Source organism: Balaenoptera borealis (genome assembly GCF_965194805.1).
Source record: "Balaenoptera borealis genome assembly, chromosome: 8".
Classification (NCBI taxonomy): Eukaryota; Metazoa; Chordata; class Mammalia; order Artiodactyla; family Balaenopteridae; genus Balaenoptera; species Balaenoptera borealis.
Genome location: NC_138865.1, coordinates 46,627,512 through 46,651,569, shown reverse-complemented (window position 1 = coordinate 46,651,569; position 24,058 = coordinate 46,627,512). Strand labels below are relative to the sequence as shown.

The window sequence follows — 24,058 nt, the reverse complement described above, 5'->3', positions numbered from 1 at the left end:
TCCTTGCTAATAAATACAACCTTATGATGATGCATCTATGTTACCTGTCAAGTGGAAATCATGTCTTGTATCGATTTTTTCCCTAGATGATGGAGTATGTGTCTAATCAAGCTCATTTTAAAGCACTTTGCAAATACAAAGGCTATACAAATCCTTAATAAGGCTGCTATGTTCACTGGAGTAAAAATGCTTCCTGAAAAATATAATTCCAACTAAGGGTTATAAGATAAAAACACTTCACTTCCATCCTAGGAGAGAACCATCTCTACGACTCTTCCCTTATTTTTTCCAAGAGTGAGAACTGAGGAAGAAATGTAGAACTACTGGGATAAATACAAGATATCTAAAGTTGAATTAGACACCTTCTTTTCATATAAATATATTGAAAGACCATTATAGAAAACTGTGTGGGCCTAAAAATCACTGAAAACACACACACCCCAAGACCATTAGAACTGTGCAGCTCTTCTTTAATATTCTGTTCAACTTAGTCTTCTTATGTATGCTTCATTAAAAATATCTTCTAGGAATTTCTTCCCAGTCTGTTGAGACTAACAACTATCTCACCAGAGAGCTTTTTCGGGGAGGTTTAGGAGTAAATCTGAATGCCACAGCCCAATGGAAGCTCTGAACTGCACCATGAACATCTTTGACAGACACTGGGGTATTTCTTTTTCCCCTTCTCATCTGTACGTTCACTGACTTGCCAACCATACCAAAGCTTAGACCATGTGTATAACTCATACCCAAGAGGAATTACTTTTTTCTTCTTAAGCCTGGAAGCCTAGGCATGCATGGCTTTAACTTTAAATGGGCAGTGAATATTTCATAAGATAAGAAATTTAAGTGTTAAGGCAAGAAAATTACAGGAGGATTGGTCCCAGATCACCTTTATTTGTCTTTTGGGTATATATGTATGGGTTTTGTTTTTATTTTATTATTTAAAATGCTTACCCTTTCTAGAATGTCTGTATGCATGTGCAAAGCACAGCATGCCCTGATGAGAAAAGGCTTTGTTCAGGTGCTATCCTGTGAGAAGTGATGCTTTTCTGATCCCCCTAATCTTGGTACCAGAATCTTGATAGAATCTGCCAGTGAGAATACACACAATTTCTCTTTTATAATACCCACAGAGGTTCCTAAATATGTGACAATCAGAATAAAATGAGAGTTAGCTGAGATTAACTTAAACCAAAATATATGATTGTGGTAGGGTATACATATACACTCAGATTCATAATTCAAAGCCTAATTATTTTCTTTTTCTTCTTTTTCTATATGGTATTGGAAGGAAGGTACTGGAAGAAGAAATATTTTTCTGGAAAGGTTTGGGGATTAATTTCTCCCAGCCCTACAAAAGAAGGAATGATAGTTTTGCTTGCTAATACTTTGGAATCTGGATTGGTAGGCCATATAAGGTCTACTGGGGAAACAGAAGAAGGTTTGTGAGAGAGAAGGAAGAGATAGAGGGAGGGAGAGAGAAGAGGAGAAAAAAAGGGAGAGAGGGAGAGAGAGAGAGGAAGAGGAGAGAAGAGGAGGGGAGAAGGGATAGAGAGACTGATTCGCTGAAGGAAACAAAGAGAAAAGGTTTTTCCTCAGATTAAAAGGAAACCAGTTGCAGTAGATGGGGTAGGAGAGGATATAACCTGGTCCTGAAGATCCCAGAGGAATTATTTAAGAAGAGAAAGACTAATGAGTGAAACTCAAAAAGAACATTGAAAGAGGTATTATCTGAATCTCCAGAAACCAAACAGTAGCTTGGTCAATATGTATTAAACACCAGCCGTGATTAGAGCAAGACTCTTCCTTTCCTGATTCTAAAGCCTTGGACAGTTGACCCCCGACTCTGCACCAGTAACTAACATCTCGCAAATCGACCAACCTAGCAAAAATGATGACTCTCTTTGCCACAGAGTTTAGCAGTATGTCAGCAATATTGTTTCCTGTGGGCACCCCATTTTTAAGATGCCTCAGACACTTATAAAAGTAAGAATGAGCAGTGAGCGCTCACACTTAATACTAAATGTGAGATGGACCAGACCTGAAAAAACTTCAGACTCCATAAACTCAGAGCAGAAGATGATGACCCCAACAAATAATGAGTATGTTAATTGTCCTAAAGAGTGAATGTATGTATAATCATACATACAAAGACTACATATACTATTCAGAGTGGGCCAGATGGTAACTTAAAAAAAAAATTGTTCCCACTTGGAAACTGGTGAAACACTTAGGCTGAACTGCCTAAGGGAACTAACTCAGTTCTTGAAACTTCTCTGTATCATCTGCTAAAGCTTTTCTCTATTCCATGTTGCTCCAAACCCTATCCTGATCTGTGTCAGAATGGTGACTGAATTAGAACTTTTAATACTAACTTCAGACATTTCTTAGACTTTCTAAGACACTCAGATCCACTTTAAGAACAGAGTCTTATCACAGCTGAACAGGAACATTCAGTCTTGTGAGACAGACTCTTTGAAGGCCACGATGCTTTGCTATCATAAGTAGTTATGCGCTCTCATACCAGGATGTGGACCTGAGAGAGGCACACAGGTTTAGATCCTGGTGGTAGAAACATATTTTCAAACAAATCTGCACCAGAGGGTCCTTTCTCTCTAGCTGGCTCTATACTCACAAGCCCTGGCACAGACGAATTTATTTCTTGAGTTTCTCTCCTCTAATGAATCCTCTGAAAGTAACTGATGCCTTATCTTAGGTCAGCTTCTCTCTTAGTCTTGCATTCTGCTTTCTCTGCAATGCAGTCGATGGCTGGGGTTTTATAAACCTACTGGGACTTCAGCGGTATGAAAATGAATTCCACACTGAATGCTGCCTGAACAGAATTTAGTAACACCCCTTGTGGCACCATCAAAAATCCTACGTCACCATCAGAAATCCTAGGTCTGTTTAAGGATTTAATGCACGCAGTCTGAGTATCATACATGTAAATATGCAACAAGATACCGTAGAACAGACTGCTTTATCAGTGGCACTCTACTTAATGCTCCATTAGGTATAACTCTGCAACTATATGGGAGTAGATTCTTCTCTAAAAACAGTAACAATTTCATAGAGTTCAATCCTCATATAACATAGTAATTTAGAAAATGTGAATTATACTTGTTCACAATGGTAAACGTAATAAGGGGAGTCTCCTATATTACTTAAAAACAAAAATTAACAATTAAAATGAATCTAAACTGGAAGGGACTTTTAAAGTCTTCCAGGCAAAGATAAATTCCATTTCACTCTTTTTCTAGCCATGCTTAAATCCTACCAAGCACAGTGACATCACAAGTCAATAAGAAAGCTCACGACATTTCCACTGTATTTACAATAACATTTGAATCATTACCTCTATCCTTGGATTTGAATGCAACAGGACTTTCCTCTACTATATAGGAGATTTGCGTTCACAAAATCTCACTATAGCCAAATCTGGAGAATAAATCTGGACAATCCTTTCCATTTTCCCAATAAGACTCCTTTAGATTTCAAATTTTTCAGGCAGACTAAAGAATTGCCTTCCATTTCTTACCAGGTGAAAAACACCCCTAGAGAAAAAATAACCTGCCTTAAAATTGGATGACACCATGTTACTGAAGCAAAGAACCAGGCCATTGCCCAGTGATGGTGATTATAGACTGCAATATAGAAAATTAATATTTGCTAAGCAATGGAAAATTTGATATGTTAAGCTGTCATAACAGTGGGTTTTATTATGAGAAGATGTTGTAGTTTAATGGACAAACTTTGGACTTGATGTTAAAAGGTCATAAATTAATTCTCTAATTTGGCAACCATCTTGCTGGTGATCATGGACAAGGCACTTAATTACTTTGCTCCATCATCTGTTGAAATATGAACACTCAGAGTTTTAAAGGACAATTTGAATTATATATAGAACAAATCCATTTATGTGAAGATACCAAGCAAAAATTAGAAAACAAAATATCCACCTGCACATCATCTGGGTAGGATCTTACTTTTAGGACTATTTCATCTTCCTGTGCCTGTTCATTTTTCTTAAAATGGATACAGTAATAGTACTTACCTCTTTGAGTTGTTAAGAGGAATAACTAGACGATGCTTATAAATCACTTAGCAAAGCATTTGACACCTAACAATGCTTAGTGAATATTACTTTTATGATTATTATTTATTACTTAAAATGCCCTACAAAGGATGAAACTTTTTCTAATGTTGAGGATAATTGTCAAGAAAAACCATGGGATTTGATTCTAATTTTACTGAGAAGTAAAAAAAAAAACAAAAAACTGAGCCATGAAATTATCCTTGGAGGGTGGGAGGGAGGCTCAAGAGGGAGGGGACATGGGGATATATGTATGCATATGGCTGATTCACTTTGTTGTACAACAGAAACTAACACAGCATTGTGAAGCAATTATACTCCAATAAAGATGTATTAAAAGAGTATAAGGAAACAAATGGCTTATTTCAATATATAAAGTTATATTTACATAAAAGTCCTTTACAATTGCTTTCCAACTACACAGCTTTTCTCTAAAGTCTCATATTTTTCTCTGAGACCTCCTAACAGATCTGCCAAATAGTAGCACTAGTTTGAAATGGTGTTTTGAAAACTAGAAATAATGTAGGCTCTAGGGGGAAAAAAAAGGGTACAATTTACCTGTCTGTTCTGATTAGAGGTACTAATTGAATACGAAGGTATATGTGCATAAAAATGTTATGCTCCAGTAAGAGGGAATAAAACCCAAAATACATTTTCAAATACTTATTATAGATTCATAAATGTCAATGAAATTTTAAAAGCCATCTAGTACAGGCTTTTATTTAAGGTTTGAATCATTTCTGGAACATTTTTGCTAGCTGGTCATTTAGATTATATTTGCATATCATCAGTGACTAGAAATTTATCACTTCCCAAATCACCCTATGCTGCATTTGGGCAAGAGAAGTACCATGGAAGTAGCACAGGTTTTGGAGTGGGACACACTGGGTGTATATTCTGCCTCACTCATGCATACTGAGTGTCCTCCATAAATACAGTAGTGCTAAGTCTTAGACTCCTTGCATGTAAAATGTGGGTGATGATCTCTACCCCTGATAGTTTTCTGTGTTAACTTGGCTAAACCAGTCATTTAATTAAACACTAATCTAGTTGTTGCTATGAAAGTACTTTGCAGGTGTGGCTAGCATCTACAGTCAGTTGTCTTTAAGTAGATTACCTTAAAAAACGTGTGTGGGTCTCATCCAAGCAACTGGAAGGACATCAGAACAAAACCTGAAGTTTCCTAGGGAAGAAGTTCTGTTTCAAGACAATAGCATCAGCTCCTGCTGAGTGTCAAGACTACCAGCCTTGGAGAACAGTATGGAGGTTCCTTAAAAAAGTGAAAATAGAACTACCATACGACCCAGCAATCCCACTACTGGGCATATACCCTGAGAAAACCATAATTCAAAAAGAGTCATGTACCACAATGTTCATTGCAGCTCTATTTACAATAGCCAGGACATGGAAGCAACCTAAGTGTCCATCAACAGATGAATGGATAAAGAAGATGTGGCACATATATACAATGGAATATTACTCAGCCATTAAAAAGAAATGAAATGGAGGTATCTGTATTGAGGTGGATGGAGTTAGAGTCTGTCATACAAAGTGAAGTAAGTCAGAAAGAGAAAAACAAATACAGTATGCTAACACATATATATGGAATCTAAGGGAAAAAAAAAAAGGTTATGAAGAACCTAGTGGCAAGACAGGAATAAAGACACAGACCTACTAGAGAATGGACTTGAGGATATGGGGAGGGGGAGGGGTAAGATGTGACAGGGTGAGAGAGTGGCATGGACATATATACACTACCAAATGTAAAATAGATAGCTAGTGGGAAGCAGCCGCATAGCACAGGGAGATCAGCTCTGTGCTTTGTGACCACCTAGAGGGGTGGGATAGGGAGGGTGGGAGGGAGGGAGACGCAAGAGGGAAGAGATATGGGAACATATGTATATGTATAACTGATTCACTTTGTTATAAAGCAGAAACTAACACACCATTGTAAAGCAATTATACTCCAATAAAGATGTTAAAAAAAAAAAAAAAAAGACTACCGGCCTATTCTACAGATTTTAGGCTCAAGACTACAGCGTAGTCCTGGCAAAGTGTCCAGCCTGCTGGCCTGCTTTACTGGTTTTGAACTTGCCTTCTCCCACCCCCTATCCTTCCATCTATCTTGTTTATTTGTATATGTGTATATATATGTGTATATATATGTACACATATATACACATGCATATATATACACACACACACATACCGATATGTATACATTTATATAAAGGGATTTTGAAATCTTCTAGGCAAAAATAAATTCTATCTTATTGTTTTGTCAATCATGCTTAAATTCCATCAGGAATAGTAACATCGCAAGTTTCTAAGAAAGCTCATGACATTTTCATTGTGCTCATAACAATATTTGAATTGTTACCATTATCTATCTATCTATCTATCTATCTATCTATCTATCTATCTATCTATCTATCTATCTATCATGTATCTATTTATCTATCATCCTAAGGGATAATATATCCTATTGGCATTGTTTCTCTGGAGAATCCTGGCTGATAGACCATCTCACAGTGATAGCTCTTCTGAGGATACAAAGGTACTCAACTCATTGGACTCCCCCATGGCCCCTTTCCAAACATTATCTGAAAATTATCTCCCTGTAGTCTCCCCTGTTAGTCAAAGTTCTAATACAATAAATGCAATATCTGATCCTAGATTGGATCTGATACTCTAAGCAGTATGGTTAAGTCAATTGACAAATTTGATATGGACTACAGATTAGGTAAAAGTAGGTAAAAGTATCACCCTTAATAAATACACTGCATTTATGTAAGTGAATATTCTTATTTTTAGGAAATACACACTGAAGTAATTAAAGGGTAGAGGGGCATGGCATATGCAACCTACTCTCAAATAGTTCTGGAAAATATGTGATACATAGAGAATCGTAAAGCAAATGTGGAAAATGTTAACAATTGTTGATTCTAGGTAAAGAGAATAGAGAAACTAACCTAACTAACCTAAACTAACCGGTAGGTGACAATACACTTTAGCTAAACTTAAAGGCTTTAGCCTGTCGGGCTCACTGACAATCCTGTTCCTCACACACTGACTGAGCCAGTCACATTCAAAGTGGAAAGAGGGGGTCAGCCTACAAGACGATCAGAATGGAGGGTGAAGATGCAGAAGCATGTGATCATTCTTCCGTCACCAGTGTATATTCTCATATGTGAATGATTTAATATTAGTTTTAAGACTGGATGTAGTTTAAGAACACAAACTCAGTCTGGTTTTTTCCTTAACATACATTTCAAGATGCTTCTTAAGTCCTAGATTGTTAAAGCTTTCTCTTGAGTGAAATGAGGCACCAAGATAACCCAAAAGGCCCCAGTTGATGGAATACCCACCAAGGGCCATTCACTTTGGGGAATCCTAAGGAGGCTGTCATAAATGCAGCACGTCACTTGAACAGTAACATGTTTCACAAATAATAAACTTTACTCAGAGGACTGCTACAAAAAGGTTACAACTTTCAGATGAGCTGCCCTGCCCTTTTCTCTGATGCAACTAACTGGGACCCACCTAATGGAAAGACAAGGCCATACAGAGCCCGCTGTTTTCAGAGCTAACCTGGAATCTCCCAGATCTCTCCAAATTTAGCTTCCTAGGAAACTTACATTTGATTAGACACCCTACAATTTCAAGTCCAATGAACAAAACTGACAGGGATTTGCCTTTTCTCTTGTCTACCTCAGAATTCTGGCTGGATGTCCATCACATGGGTTCTTTATTCTCTCTTCTTGATATCTGATGTCTGTGTCCTCATGAGGCACAGGTGGTCCAACCAGAAAGCTGAAACCCAAATTAGGTTCAGACCATGCTTTATGCCTCTTCAGAAACTACAGGGACTTGGGTAAGAATGTCTGTTACAGGCTGAAAACATCCCCCTGCTCAGTCATTCCTGGTCCCTGTGCCCTGAGTAAGCTATGACCATTATTAATGCCCACCTCAAAGTAGCACATACATCATTATTCCACACCCCAGGACAGCCACGAACATCTGAAAATGATGTACTAACTGTGCCCCACTGTACATCTATCTTGGAAAAACCTGTCACCAAAGTACAGGAAAAGTTAAAGTTAAAGAAAAGGAAAAGTTAAAGAACTGTGTTACTCATGGCTTCAGAGTACAGGAAGGAACTAAAGAATGGATTCTTCTTCCAGATTTCCAGATGGTGCAAAAAGTCCTGTTGTGAAGGGAGGGTGACATTACCTTCATAACCGTACCTTTTCTGCTGTAGCAAAGCTCCAGATTGTCTCAGTTTCAACTTCACAGTTAAGATGTTTCACAAGTCTCTGTTCTTGTTTAATTTTGTTTTTGTTGTTCTTGCTGAAGGATTTAAATCCTTTAGAAGGCCAACCTTTTTCTCCTTTCAAATCTTTCTCATTCTCCATCTAATCAATCCTACACATAGCTGCCTAATTCATCATCCTTCATTTTACTTCTTTGCTTGAAAAATAACTAAAGATAAAATAAAACCACAAACCTTCACATACAGAACACATTTCAAACTCTTTTATCTGGGCTTTAAGTTTCTCTAGAAATTGCTATAACTTCCCTTCTAATAACTTTCCTTCTGCCCTTTTACACCGACTCCCCACTCCACTCCTGACACACTGCTTCATGTGTTGTCTTCCAAACACACCGTGTGCTCTTCTACCTTGGTGCCATTGCTGATGGCAATCTCAAGTCTGCAGTCATCTAAACCTCCACCTGAGAAAAGCCCACCAATCCCCAGGCTCAGTTTCAATGTCTCTTCTTTTATGAACCCTTCATAATCACCCCAGACATAAACTCTCCTCCTGTTCTGTATTTCTGAAGTAGTTTCCACATGGCTACATGAACTCTCTTCCCATCATGGGCTCTAGGGAGCCCTAGTTTCCTCCTAGGGACTTGACTCTTCCATTTCCTGGTTCATGATCTGAGCAAGTTACTTAATCTCTGTGAGCCTCAGTTTTCTCATCTATAAAACAGGTATTTTAAAAGGTACCCACCTTATAGAAAAAGACTAAATGTGTAAATATTATAAAAAGCACTTGGACTAATGCCTTACAACACAGTAACTGTCATGTGAGTATTTGCCAATATGAGTATTATTCGTGTATACCCCTCCACACATGCAAACACATAGTGTTTTGCCTATAGGCACTCTAAAAATATAGGTCAGACAAATATAAAACGAATCCAGGCAGCTTTTGAAGATGTGTTCTTGATTTTCTACAGTAATTCTTCTAATGAACTGACAAATTTGGGTAAGCTGATTTTTAAGTGGATGATGTCTAGTTAATGATTTTTTTGGCTAAAGATAAATAAAATTTTAAACTAAACTGAAAAAAGATCAATCTGTGAAGTTATCTGAGGTAAGGAATCTTATAAGACAGATATTCAAAGTCACGCAAGAGAACTTGGTGATACACAACCCTCAAATAGAGTTTGCATGACGTAGCAAAGAAGATAAAATGCCACCTTCCAGCTTTGAAGGCTATTGCATTTATTGAGCTTGGTGGTCTTATATGAAAGTCAATGTGTCAGAATCCAGGGATCCTAGATTGTATCGCTGACCTTATCAACGAGTCCATTTTGAGTGTAAAAAGATTCTCTTTGTTGCCTAAAATAAAACCATGGTGATTTTTTTTCCAGAATGTTTTTCTGGTTTGTAAAATAATATATATCAAACTGACACAAGGGTATAAAGTTAAATCACATTATTTTGTTTTTAATCAATTGCCTTTATGAAAAGTACATGAGGTCAGGACTACATAACCACTGAACACACGTTTTTTTCCAGCTGCTAAAGTAGAACTACAGTGCACTCTTCAGGCATTCCACCTCAGTATTTGGAGATGCAGTTAGCACAGATGACTATATTCTTTAGTTATGCATAATTGACGTGGAAGAATAAATTTTGAATCCAGAGTTTGGTGTTCAAGTCCTGCTGAATTTCTCACTGTCTTTCTGATCTCAACCACTCACTTCCCTCATCCACACCACAATGTACTGGCCACACAGAAGTACCCGCACTCCTCAGAAGGCACCTGCTCTTCCCCACCCCTCTATCTCTGCACAGGTACAACATCTGTTTCCCTCCTGTCATGTCAACTCCCACATATCCTTCAAGTTCCAGTTCAGATATCATGTTCTCTCCTTTCTAGAGTTTTTTGAGCGGGGTTAGCGATGACCATCTCTTGATAGTGCCATGATCCTATCTCTGTTTTCCTCTCACTACAAAGACTTATTTACATGTTCTTTTCTTGATTTAACTGTGAAGCCCCAGAGGACTGAGACATGGATCAATTCATCCCTCAGTCCATCGTGTCCAGTACAAAGTAGGTCTTTAATAAATACTATTTAGCGAGTTCATGGATAAACTTCTATCATTTTTTCTCAATGGAACTTTAAGCTCCCTGTGTATGTAAATCTCTTACAGATTCAATATATCTTACCTTTACATAAACCAAATCTGTTTTAATGTTCACTTAGAATGCCATGTCTGTTACAAATGTCCATTTATACTTTTGAGGATGCTTTCTTTTTCCATTCTAAATTCTCCCCAAAATTACTTGGGGGTTTTATGGACAAAGTAGCTGCTCAGAAACTTAACATTATGACCTGAAGTTTGACAACAAAGCAAGTTTTCTGAACTTCAGAACAGTCTTTTTAATCAATAATTCCTCCTGTCAAATAGCCATCTGATAATTAAAGCATATTCCCATATGCACCACCAACCACGGTACTGAAGTATTTTTTTCCTCATTCATGAACCCATTCACCAATCCATCTATCCATGGAGTCAACAATTGCTATGTAAACCCTCAGAGTCTACCAGGCACTGAGCTCAGGGCTGGAGATCCAAAGATTAAAAAGGCAGAGGACTTGCCCTCACACAGCACACAGAAGAGAGGCTGGCCCATAACAAGTACCACAGCAAAAGATGACACAATGAGTTAAGTGCTCCTAGAGAAACATGCCAAGTACAATGGGTGAAACGCAGGAAAGCAGGGACTGGGAGAGTTTGTAAAGAAAGATTTGAAAGTACTTCATATGCCATACCTCTAAGGGTCTGAAGAAACCTTGGTGTCACCCCAGATCATCCTTTCCACTGACTTCAGCCAAGGAAAGGAACAGCATCCTAACTTTTCCACAGTCTCTCTCTCAGTTGTTCTCAATGATCGCTGGGAAGCACTTTATTTGAAAACCCGAGAGCACTTTCCCCTTCAGCCAGCCTGTGGGGTGATGGGAACATGGGAGCTGAGCCTATCGGTGCTTCTATCAAGCAGCTGAAAAAGTTGTAGCCCATGAGTCATGGCTCTTTTCATGTGTTTCCAAGTCTGTGGGAGGAAAGGCCTTTGGCCGGCAGCACTGGCAATCTAGCACCTATGCTGATCACTTTGGGAAAGAAAGATGCTAGAACCACCAAGAGAGCTATATCATCCTCCCACCTCCCTCAAGTGTGCATCTCCCCAATGCCATCACCAGGCCATGCCTCAAAATAGCGTGAGAGCCAAAACCCACATTTTCAAAAAAAAACAAAGGGACAAATAAATTAAGCTTCTGCCACCCACCTCCCTTCTGTGCGGCTAAGGAAAATCAAACGACATAAAGAAGCAAGTTAGCAGCTGGTACGTGAGCTTCAGATCACGAATATGTTTTGAAGGCTCTGCCAACCAGTTCTTCCTGAACTGGGTTTGTTCTTGTCGGGAAAATAATAATTAGTAATCATACTACTAATATTAATGCTTAACATCTATTGAAAGCTTACTGTGTACCAGACACTCTGCTTACAATTTACATGCATGCCTATTTAACTGATATAAACATGAAGTACTACTATAATCCAGACTTTGCATCTGAGGCGTCTGAGGCTCAGAAGGGCTGAACCAATTTGCCAAAGTTCACAGGTGTAATAGGTTGCTGAGCAGACCCTATGCCCACTAATATCATAAACCTGTTGCTCTGAAGCAATATACTTTCCTTAAAATGAAGGAAAATATTAAGGTAGGATTGTTAGAAACATAGACATTATTCCCTATCATAAAGTACTAAGTGACCTATACATTCATGTGATGTTTTTGCAATTCAACAACATAGTCCCCTTGACCTACAGTCATTCTCCCATGCTTTGTATTTGTAGGAGAGAACAACAAATACTTAGGACTTCTAAGATAATTAAGCACGGAGGGAAAACATTTTCCCTGTTGTTCCTAGTTTGCTTAGGCAATGTTTTACTCAAATTACTACCTCTACATACACGCACTTACAAATGCCCTTTTTTTCCAAGAAATTAGTTTTAAATTATTTAGCAAAATTTAGAATTTCCCATAGTTTTTTATAAATTTACTTATTTTATTATTTTATTTTATTTATTTATTGTTTCTGGCTGCGTTGGGTCTTTGTTGCTGTGCGCGGGCTTTTCTCTGGTTGCGGCAAGTGGGGGCTACTCTTCGTAGTTGTGCGTGGGCTTCTCATTGTGGTGGCTTCTCTTGTCATGGAGCACGGGCTCTAGGCACGTGGGCTTCAGTAGTTGTGGCACACGGGCTCAGCAGTTGTGGCTTGTGGGCTCTAGAGTGCAGGCTCAGTAGTTGTGGCTTAGTTGCTCGTGGCATGCGGGATCTTCCCGGACCAGGGATCGAACCCGTGTCCCCTACACTGGCAGGCATATTCTCAACCACTGCACCACCAGGGAAGCCCTAAAATTTCCCATATTTAAAGAGGAACAAATACTTTCAATGTCTGTATTCTGCAGTCTAAAGGGCTCCCAAGTGAAGAAAAACATAGCTCTGTTAAGTATAAATAAGAAGGAAGAAATGGGTGTTTTTCTTTTAACAATTATTACTCTTCCTCATAGACAACATAGACAACATAGAATAGTGTATTATAGAATAACCTCAAAATATTAACGACACCTGGAGGGAAAGTGATTTAAATAGCTTCTACCATTTTTATATTTTAATTGGAAATCTACCAAGAACCAGCCCTCTAAGGAGATAGCACAGGCGTCAGGTGGGCTAATAGATAGACCAAGGAAAAGCCTTCCCTTGGTCCTCTGAATGGCAAAGAAGAAAGAAAGTAAAATAGGGGTGCACTCATTCTGATGCCTTATGTACTGGGGGGATTTGGAGAAGAGAGAAGGGTCTCCAAGGAAGCCCCTGAAGCCTTCCTACTAAGGGTGCTCAAGCATCATCAACGTAACCTGGGAGTTCGTTAGGCAAGAGAATAACAGGTCCTATATCTCCGGCCTTTTGAATTAGAATCTGCATTTTAACCTAATGCCCAAATGATTTCTCAGTACACTGATGTTTGAGAACCACCATTGCAAACACCTCATCAGAGCCTGCTCTAAGCACCTGCCAAGGGCAGCAAGGGCTAGTGTCAGCTCAAAACAATTACAATCAAGTATGAAATTCCCTGCATCCTTACTTCTCCTTCCCACCTCCCCCATGTCACCAAATGCTAAAGCATGTCCTACGAACTCTCTAGCTTACCTGTGCCTCCCATATTGCCCTGTTCTTTCTTCTCTTCAAACATGCTTAGCTTATTCCTGCTTTCCAGCATCTGTAGTTGCCAAATCTTCCATATTTTTAATGGCTTTCTCCTTCTCAGCAGTCAGGTTTCAACTTGAATGTCTTCTCCTTGGAGATGTCTCCCTGACAACTCTCTTCCACACTTTCCTGAATTTACTTTCTTGATTCAATTTACAGACACTGAAGACATTTTATTTATTTGTATACTTTCTGTACAAGAACAAGGACAGCCTTTGACAACTGCCTCTCTTCCTTTATATTCTCTTTCTCCTTTTTATTCCTATGTCCCCTGCTGCTGAACCTTGGCTAACCAACAAATGGCAAAGTTTATAAAAACAGGTTTCAAAAGAAATGTTCTGACAGTTTTTTGGGTGATATTACAACAGTGACCCTGAGCAAGAGGCCCAAGGACCAAAACAACATCCAGCCATTCCAACAACAAGAGTTACAGCAACTGAAGATGAAAAGTGATACCTGAGTCAGACCATAAGGACAGGTACCCTGTCCTCTTCTCATCCCGTAAAACCCCAACCCTGCTTCAACTAGGAGAGTTACCTGGTCTTCAGGTGCTGCCTGAGCACATCAGTTGAATAAAGCCTTTAACCTCTCTTTGAGTCGCTTAAATTAGTTCTTTTGACATTTTATTATATGCCTTCTCCCATTAGAATTATGGCCCTTCTCATTAGGATTGATCTTCCCAGTTCTCTACCATCACTAGAACTTCGGATAATGCCTCTCACATGGTAGTGGCTCAATACATATTTGTGGGCTGACTTTTATTTTAGAAGGGAAACCAACTTGTTCTGAACTCCCAATATAATTGGTTTTTGCCTGTCACGTGACCTGATCATGTGCCCTCTTGCTCTTTGACCTCCTTCCTTGGAAAAGACCATTTATTTCATACCCACTAGTTATCTTGCTCTTGAATGAAGCCTTAGTAAGTGAGGTTCTTCATGATCCTATTTGCACTGGTTTTTATGGCCTTCATTACCACCTAATCCTGCCAGTGGAAAAAGAAGAGTGGTCCTTTTGTATAGACAAATGGAACTGGGATAAAATTTACCACATTTGAAAAAGAGAAGCCACAAAAACTCTCTGGAATCTTTCATGCAAGAAAAAAGATCACTTAGTATACTGGTAACTAAACTCCTAATAGTGAGCACTATTCCACAAGCTCCCAAATACCTCAGAACCCAGGGAATTCAGTGAAGCACTACACAAAAATTTCCAAGCTACCCATAAAAAGGAGGACCTCAGCTTGAATTCTGCCATATTGCGCCCATTTTGCTTTGCTCTCTACTATTCCATCTAATTAACTCCTTCTCTATAAGAGGAGGTTGGGGCTGTTATTATGACTTTGGGAAACTTAGGGCCCCGTTAGGTCCAGGGAGGGGAGGAAATACACATACCAGCACTAGGACTTAATCCCTTAGCGGAAGCTGCACCTAAGTGAGTGGTTCCTGGCATCCCTATTTAAGGAGTAAGCCTGACAGAAAACTGTGTTCTTCTGACATGATAATATTTAGACTTATAAACCCGGACACCAGGGCTAGAACTAATTTCCTTAGCAAATGTACAGGCATAGCTATCATCCCCCTACATAGAGAGCAATGGGCGAAAGAGGAACTCCACTTTCCTCCAGATACTAAGCCCCATATGATGGCAAACAGACTGAGCAGGGGTCAGATCTGAGGTATGGAGAACAGTTAAGAGTCCATTACATCAATCCAGGAGCAGAGAAGATGGGGAGAACTGGATATATCTGAGAGCTAAAATGGAATTACAATTAATATTTACTGCAAATGATGGAATACATGAACATATTTGTAGAATTCATGTTACAATATTACCTCAGTGACACAAGTATAAAAAATTAGTTCTAACCATAAATATTAAAATAATGTTTCCTGGGGACATTTATTTTTAATCATTCCTCTATTCCATCACTGTATCTTATCAAACCTCTATTGTGTTATTTCAAAGCCCATTTCTGAAAGGACATTTAAAAGAGTAACTAAGGTTCCATTTATGAGGATTTTTGTTTTTCTTCTGGAAATCTGAAAATGCATGACTAATGTTTGGGTTAAACTGACATCAAGGAGTATATGATAGCACATTCTAATTTTTTTCACTGAGTTCATAAATAATTTGGAAAATTTCCCCAATTTTCAATTAGGAGAAAGCCACATCATGCATAATGCTATCTGAACTGTGTAACTTGAAGATTTTCTTTCATTTCTCTTTTGAAGTTGGATTTATCTACCAATTATTTCAACCCTCCAAAACAAATTCACACACATTTTTTTTTAAAACATCTTTATTGGAGTATAATTGCTTTACAATGGTGTGTTAGTTTCTGCTTTATAACAAAGTGAATCAGCTATACATATACATATATCCCCATATCTCCTCCTTCTTGCATCTCCCTCCCACCCTCCCTATCCCACCCCTCTAGGTAGTCACAAAGCACCGAGCTGATCTCCCTGTGCTATGCGGCGGCTTCCCACTAACCATCTATTTTACATGTGGTAGTGTATATATGTCCATGCCACTCTCTCACTTCGTCCCAGCTTACCCTTCCCCCTCTCCGTGTCCTCAAGTCCATTCTCTACATCTGAGTCTTTATTCCTGTCCTGCCCCTAGGTTCATCAGAACCATTTTTTTTTTTTTTTTAGATTCCATATATATGTAAATTCACACACACTTTTATTAGAATGTGATTTCTTTGTGGGCGATTCTTGCTAAGTCAAACTGATTCGGTAAGATGAAGCGTCGTTAAATACGCTTTACATAAAGCAGCCAGAAGGGGCAGCAAAGAAGCTTGCTTCTTCATAGGCGCCCCTTTAACAACGTCCAACACGGGAGGGTGCTTCCGTCTGCCAACCAAGCTCAGGAACAAGATTTCCCAGTTACTACTCTTACCTTTCCTTAGTAGCTTACGCCCTTGGCACTTCTCCACTGTCTTCACAGCAACTTTAACAGGGTCCTTGAAACGAATTAAGTTAGGTGCTCACAGGTATTTAGACTAGACAGAAGGTTCCTCCTCTTCAGTGGTAGTGAAAGCCTTTATTGATTTCCTGTCAGGTGGGTGTCTTCATCTCTAAGCCCCAAGTCACATCTATTCCCAGTCCAGAAGGCTGGTCTTATCTCTTCTGAAGTCCATTTTCTAAGTAAACCAAGTCAGGCCTAATCACTTCACCCTCGTGGTGGAGTCTTTAATTCCAGTCTCATCTATCATCAACACTTCCTTTGCCTGCCTCATTCTCCTTTATAAAACCCATTTCCTTTCTCCCTTCTTATCTCCTTTAACGCTTAAAGTCCTAGGTCACTGAAGGCACAAGAATGTGTCTTTTGTTAAAGTACCAGGCACATCATCTCCCATAGCATTAACACACCAAGGTGAACCACTCAAGTATACATGATGTAGGCAGATTCATCAAAAGGCACCAAAATAAGAAAAAAATGGAAAATTCCAGGCTGGGGTCTTCAAAAAATATACAGGTAAACTGAACATCATTAAAAAGAACTGATTTCAAGAAGTGAGAGATCACCATTAATGTTTTTTCTATCTTTATGTAATACGCAATCACCATTATTTTATCCAAGGAAATAGAACAGAGTGGGGAAAATGCAAGGCCAACCTAACCCCATTGAGATTAGGTTGTTGAGTAAAGCAAAATTAGAAAAGGTGACGTGTAGTGGTTTGTGAACCACACACATCTGTTCTCAAATCCCAGCTCAGTTGTTACTGTGTCGCATTGGGCAAGTTACTTAAACTCTCTGAGCCTCAATTTTGATTTAAAGAAAATAAACACAATAATACTTTTTCATAGAGCTTTTTAAAATTAAAAATAAAATGTCCAAAGTGCTTACTGCATGGCTATCGGTCATGGGAATATTCCTATCTGAAAAATTCTGAAATCTTCACATCAGGAGCTTGCTCTTTTCAGATTTTTGAGATGATACAACTCCAGGTTTCTTGAATTTTGGCCCCAATATCCAGTTCTAACTCAGTTGCTCACTATCCTCTCTAATGTACACAGAGCTACAGTCAGTCACAGTGCTATGTTCGTGGTCTCCCATGAACCAGAGATCACAGATATTTCTTCTTTGTCTTTGCTCACCTTCATCTTTCAGTACTGCCTCTCCCCATTACCTTCCTCTCTCTTTATAGATCTAGATCCAGTTCTTCCTGCTGCATGAAGATTTCCTAGATTGCACTGCAGTTCAGTTAACTCACTTTCCTGTAAATACCTGGTATGCATGTAACCTGTTACTTGCTAATACCCGATGTTGAGTCTTGCTTCAGGTATTCTGAGGTTATCACCAAAGGGAGTCAACATGGATTCAAAACTATGTCTAGCCACTATTATACTTTTCTGTTCCTCCTTCCCTCTTTGCTGATAACACTGAGAGTTCAGTTAACCATGGCTACCTCCACTGGGTACTGATGCCCCTGCATGACACCTGTGATGCTTCCAGATACTCCTTGTCTGGGTATCATATTATCCAGTGATTAACTGCACCTCCAGTTCCCACACTGGACAATATTCCCATGGCAGAATCGAAGACAAGGCCTCCATCTTTTTTTCTTATCCTCTATTAAAGGCTAAAAGCTTTTGCCTAATATCTTATAAGACTGATATCTCATGAATATTAATATCTTACACAGTCATTTCAGTTCTATGTCACAGTTCTTTGTTTCTCCCAAAAATTCTCATATGAGTCAGTGGTGAAAGGAAATGCTATGCTTAGAGATTCATTCAAGCCACTCATCACGTCACTCCTCCCCTCTGATGACTAAGACTTACTTATCGGGTTAGATTTTTCTATTGATTCTCTTGGTTTAGACTGTATCCTCCCAGGGGGCCCCTCAATCCTTCAAGCCAACCAACTCTGGCCGCAGCCCCCAAAGAACCTCATATTTTCCCAGATATGAATCTCCTGAATGGACCTAACTTAGCATAATCTTAAAACACACTATATTCATATCATTTATGGTATTCATTTTACTTTTAATCATTACCCCTTCATTTTGTAATTTAATATTTTATGTGGTTTTGTCTTGTCTCTGCATCTAGACTGTAAGTTTTTTCAGGACAGTGAAGGCGGTATAACAAGCCCTTAGAAGCAAAGCACTGTGTCATGACATAATAAATATAAATATGTATCTTCTTTGTGATTTTTTTGAGGGAATATTAAATGGAGTGATGAACAGAGTTTCAAAGCTATTTCAAGATGTGGATGAAAGTAAAAGAACAGACATCTGAAGGTGATGCAGGAAGCTCTCATTAATTAATTCAGCATTTATTGAGGAGCTACTAAATGTTCAGCACTTCATCAGGCTCTGGACTACAATGTAAATGAGGTACGCCAGCAACTACAAGGAGCCCTCAGTCTAACAAAGGAGTTAAATATGTTTAAAAGTACAATTTATTGCCTTAGTGACTATAACAAATATAAATTTAGGGTAATATGAGAATACAAACATGCAAAGAAGCCCCAAAATATTAGAAGTTTGTGAAATTTGATTCTTACAAATAAACACTTGGAAGTACTGATGAAATTATTAGATCACCTGATGTATGATTACCTATGTGTGATTTCCCTTTCCAGTTTAGTTCCGTTAAAGACAACCCCCCTTTTCTCTTCTTCTGGGCAGAGGGTTCAGAGTAGAGGTAAACATTAGGAAGTTGTTTAGATATCAGAGAGCACTGAATGGTTGGTAATGCTTTGGGGGCAGGTCCTTACGTACCTGGCAGTAAATATGCATGGCGCTCTTGCCCATTTCACAAAGAATGAAAGAACTGGGTCATTCTCCCTCACAAGTTGTGAGTAGGTAAATGCAATGTGCCAGGCCAGTGCCCCGTTTTCTGTAGTGACTTTTCTATCAAACAACCACAAAATATGTTTCTCTAAAAGCCATTCAGCCAGTGCCTGATTCTTCTCAGGATAGACCTTGAATTGACTCAGATTAGAATATTAAAACCCAGTGATTATTTTATGTACAATAACCCTAGCACTTATTTCCTTGTTTTCATTAATAACGGTAACAGATACAATATAAGATTTATCATAATTGTTTGCAGTAGTCCTTTTTTATTTAGTTAGTTATTTATTTTTATTTTATTTCTTTTTGGCTGCACTGAGTTTTCTTTGTTGCTCGAGGGCTTTCTCTAGTTGCAGCAAGCGGGGGCTACTCTTAGCTGTGGTGCACGGGCTTCTCATTGCTGTGGCTTCTCTTGCTGCGGAGCATGGGCTCTAGGCACGCAGACTTCAGTAGCTGCGGCCTGCGGGCTCCAGAGCACGGGCTCAGTAGTTGTGGCTCACAGGCCCAGTTGCTCTGTGGCATGTGGGATCTTCCCGTACCAGGGCTCGAACCTGGGTCCCCTGCATTGGCAGGCGGATTCTTAACCACTGAACCACCAGGGAAGCCCTGCAGTAGTCCTTTTGAAGAATTTCATTCATATACAAAAATATCTGATCTGACCAGCAACCTCTGAAGAGTAGCTGCTTAAATTTACTTTCAGACATGGGGTGAGTTACTGAAAAAGATGGTAAGTTGAATGTGGATGCATGGGCATAACAGGGTGAAATTTACAAACACCTAAAGGACACTATGAATGCCACTTCTTGCCAGTAAGAAGATAATTTTATTTAAAAAAAATAATAGGGCTTCCCTGGTGGCGCAGTGGTTGAAAGTCTGCCTGCCAATGCAGGGGACACGGGTTCGATCCCTGGTCCGGGAAGATCCCACATGCCGCGGAGCAACTAGGCCCGTGTGCCACAACTACTGAGCCTGCGCGTCTGGAGCCTGTGCTCCGCAACAAGAGAGGCCGCGATGGCGAGAGGCCCGCGCACCGCGATGAAGAGTAGCCCCCGCTTGCCGCAACTGGAGAAAGCCCTTGCATGAAACGAAGACCCAACACAGCCAAAAATAAATAAATTAAAAAAAAAATCCTTCCCTCTACTTTAAAAAATAATAATAATAATAGAATATATAACTTAAAAATACTGGAACGGAATTTTACTCTAATGTTTGAAATATAATATTCAAATCTGAATTTGCAGTTTGATTTCTATAGTAAGCAAGAGAGTGCATATCTTTTTCTTTTAACCATTAAAAGCCTCTATTGACTATTAAAACATTTTCACTGTGATTAAAATGTCATATGCTTATTATTTTATCAGTTCATTAATTCACTCATTCATAAATACACTATACACATTAAGGGACTATTAGGTACCAGGTTGTTTTTTTGTTTTTTTTTAATGAGTGAAGATTACTACAATAGAAAAGGACCAGTGCCCATGCTAAGATGTATATATTCTGGTGGGGAATGGAAAAAAAGTTGTGGATAGCCCCTAATACAGGGGAAGTAACATCAAAAAGACACTCTCTTACTAATTGAATCACACTATCTGAGGGCAGATCTGGCAGATATGCACATTCACTTCTATAGCTCTGCATTACTTGATTTTGATTTGTGACAGACTTCTTTTTAGACTTAAATTGTAAATGCCTTCCTGGTCTATTCAAACCAGTTACTGGGTTTCTGCATGTGAAAAATGCATGCTTGAACCTGTAACTGTTTCCAAGCAGGAAACAAATGCCTTGTTGAAAAGGCAAGCTGAATTTGCTATTGATCTTTAAAACCCAAACATTTGGGGGAACTTCAATGTCCAGTCACAGAGTTCCTTTTAAAGCATGCCCTTGATTAAATCTCAGAAAGAAAGCCAGATACAGAGGCCAGACACAGATTCACCTGGGTGAAATATGATTAGACTTGGCAACTAGAACGGTACTTAATGCAATTACTGTATGATTAATTAGAGACCGTAGTTTGAAACAGTCAAGTTATTTCCAAGATATGAATCTTTTAGTAGTAAATGCATCATATTGATGAGAATGAGTTATGGGACATATCTCACAAGGGTGAGACACTTATAACTCACAGGTGAATGATGTATAGAATTTAGGACAAATGAAATCAAACTGTAATTTACCATCCCTTTCAGGACAGGACATTTTGGAAGGTCTCCAAATCATGTATTTCAGAAGGTTCTGGCTTGATTAAGAATTTTATCTGATGAAAGATCAGATGGAGAAAGCACTACCTTTTCTTCTGGTAAAGGGTGTTTTCATTCTGCCAAAAGCTCATGCCAGGAAACAAACACTTTTCAAATAAAAATTATTATAAGTTAGCTTAGTTAGACATTGTATTATAATAAGTGTATTTCCTTGGCTTACATCAGATCAGATTTGATAATCAGATTTGCATCAGCTATGTCCAGGAGATGCTCAGGAATAGAGTAGGAGACTTCTATTAGGTACAGATTTGAGAATTAAAGAAGTTGGGATTTGGGACTGGGAAATTCTTCGATGCCTCTTCCAGTGCTTCACATTTGCCAGCCACCAACTATAAAAACCTACATGCAATGCATTTACTTTTGCAGAGCCATAACAACATGCATCATTTTCAATTTTTAAAATCTAACTCCTAGTAACTAAAAGAATGTATGTACTTATTTGTACCTCAATTATTGCATATGGATTTTTTGTAATTCTTGTGATTCTATTTATTATATTTTCTTACTTGCATTACAGGAGTAGGTAAATTATGTGGCAGGGAAGAAAAATGTTGAAATCCAAGACCTTAGGTACACTTTACTTAAGTCATGAAATGATGGGAACAAACGGGTTCATAGGTGTATCTAACATTGTGAAGGGTTAGTTTTTAATTTTCTTTAAGACTTTTTAGATTAGAGGTCTAGACAGAGATGGCATACATGTAATACTGATTATGGTTTAATCCAAGTAGGATATATAGGGGGAAATTTACTGAGCTTCAGAGCCTAGCTGAATTCCAGTAAAGTAGAATCATGAAAAAGTATTTAAACTCTTAAAAAACTTTTCTATCAGAATTAGTTTTCAATCTACTTTGAATTGCTCATATAAATACCATCACTTTTATGAAATCACATTTTTGAGTCATATTTCAATACCATCTGCAATATTTCCAGTGCTGGAGATAGAATTTTTATTTTCAATCCTGATAATTTACATCATATTTGCCAGCCCACATCATTTTTACTAGACATTCTATATCTCGCTGTTCTTTTTAACCATCCCATAATGGCATTTCAGCTAAGTAAAGGCAAACAGGAGAGTAGGGTTTGATTTCCAGTCTTCAAAACTGAAAAAGAATTATGTGATTTAGTCTTGATATAATTGATAAGAAAAGGCATACCTACATGTCAGCTCTGGGAGACAATAACATTGTGAGAAAACAAAAGTGAATAAGAAATGGTCTCTGCCTAAGAGTACTTACATTCTAGGGAGCGAAACAGATGTGGTAGAAATATGTTCGAGGGGTCAAGATATACACGATAGGAGACGAAAAATACTGTGCAACAGCCGTGAGGCCAAATAACGTGCATGCCTAGGAGGTGTGAGTCTCGAGAGACGAGAAGTTTGATCGCGAGAACTCCCTATGATACAATAAACAGTATGGGAATATCATGTTCATATTTGCTTTTGCTTTTAGTAAGAGAATTACTACTCTTTCTTTGAGGCTCAGCTCTGGTTCACCTCCTTCATGAAGCTTCCGTGAGGCTTCAGGCCCACCATGACTTTCTTCCTCTGAATCTCTGTAATTATTGTCATCTACCCAAGTTCCTGCCTGACAGAGTACGGCCTTTTTCCTTTTCTGATAATATTGCATATCTGCTCTGCTTGTCACTGGCATCATAAACTCCTTGAAGATAAAGCTAACGTTTAAGAGTAGAAATTTACAATATTGCATGAGTTTCAGGTATATAGCAAAGTGATTCAGTTATATATATGTATATTTTTGGATTATTTTCCATTATAGGTTATTATAAGATATTGAAGGAAGTCTAGGCCATGAGCCACTAAGCTATGAAATAAGAAAAAAGGGGTAGAGATCGTCTTTAATGTATGTGGAGGTGAAAGCAGACTGAAATCGAGACTGTTGCACAGGGCCCAGTGACCCTGCACAAAAAGACCCTCAGCAAAAATCTCCTGCTGATGGTGATAATAATAGAGCCTGACAATAACTGGTTTTGGCTTCATAATTAGGCTTCAATTTGAATGTGTAAAATGTAGCCTGTGCATGGAATTCTATCTACTACCAAGAGTGTGAAAGTGAGGTTACTCTCGAAAAAGTAATTTCCCAGTAAAAGGAACTCTATCTATACAAGCTGCCTTAAAATTACAACGTCTCTCTTGTCAAAAGCAGGGAGAGGGAGAACAGCGTCTTGGCTTTGCTTGAACGAATAAAAAAGATAATGATAACCTCAATGATGGTAGCAACATATCTAGAGAAGGGATATGTTACTGGCCAAAATGGTCTGTTCTGATTGAAATGCAGGGAAGCCCAAAGAAAGAAAGGTTAGCATG

General features: G+C 38.6%; 1 protein-coding gene across 6 annotated transcripts in view; it reads right to left on the bottom strand.

Annotated features, from left to right (window-relative positions):
• Positions 1-24,058, bottom strand: part of LINGO2 (leucine rich repeat and Ig domain containing 2) — a 1,216,268-nt gene that overhangs the window by 287,564 nt on the left and 904,646 nt on the right. The window contains exon 1 of one of the 6 annotated variants that reach the window (XM_082400559.1): positions 11,165-24,052. The exons of the other annotated variants lie outside the window; for them this stretch is intronic. The gene's annotated coding sequence lies outside the window, so the exon portion shown is untranslated. Of the gene's footprint in view, positions 1-11,164; positions 24,053-24,058 lie in introns of those variants that run through there. 6 annotated transcript variants of the gene reach the window in all.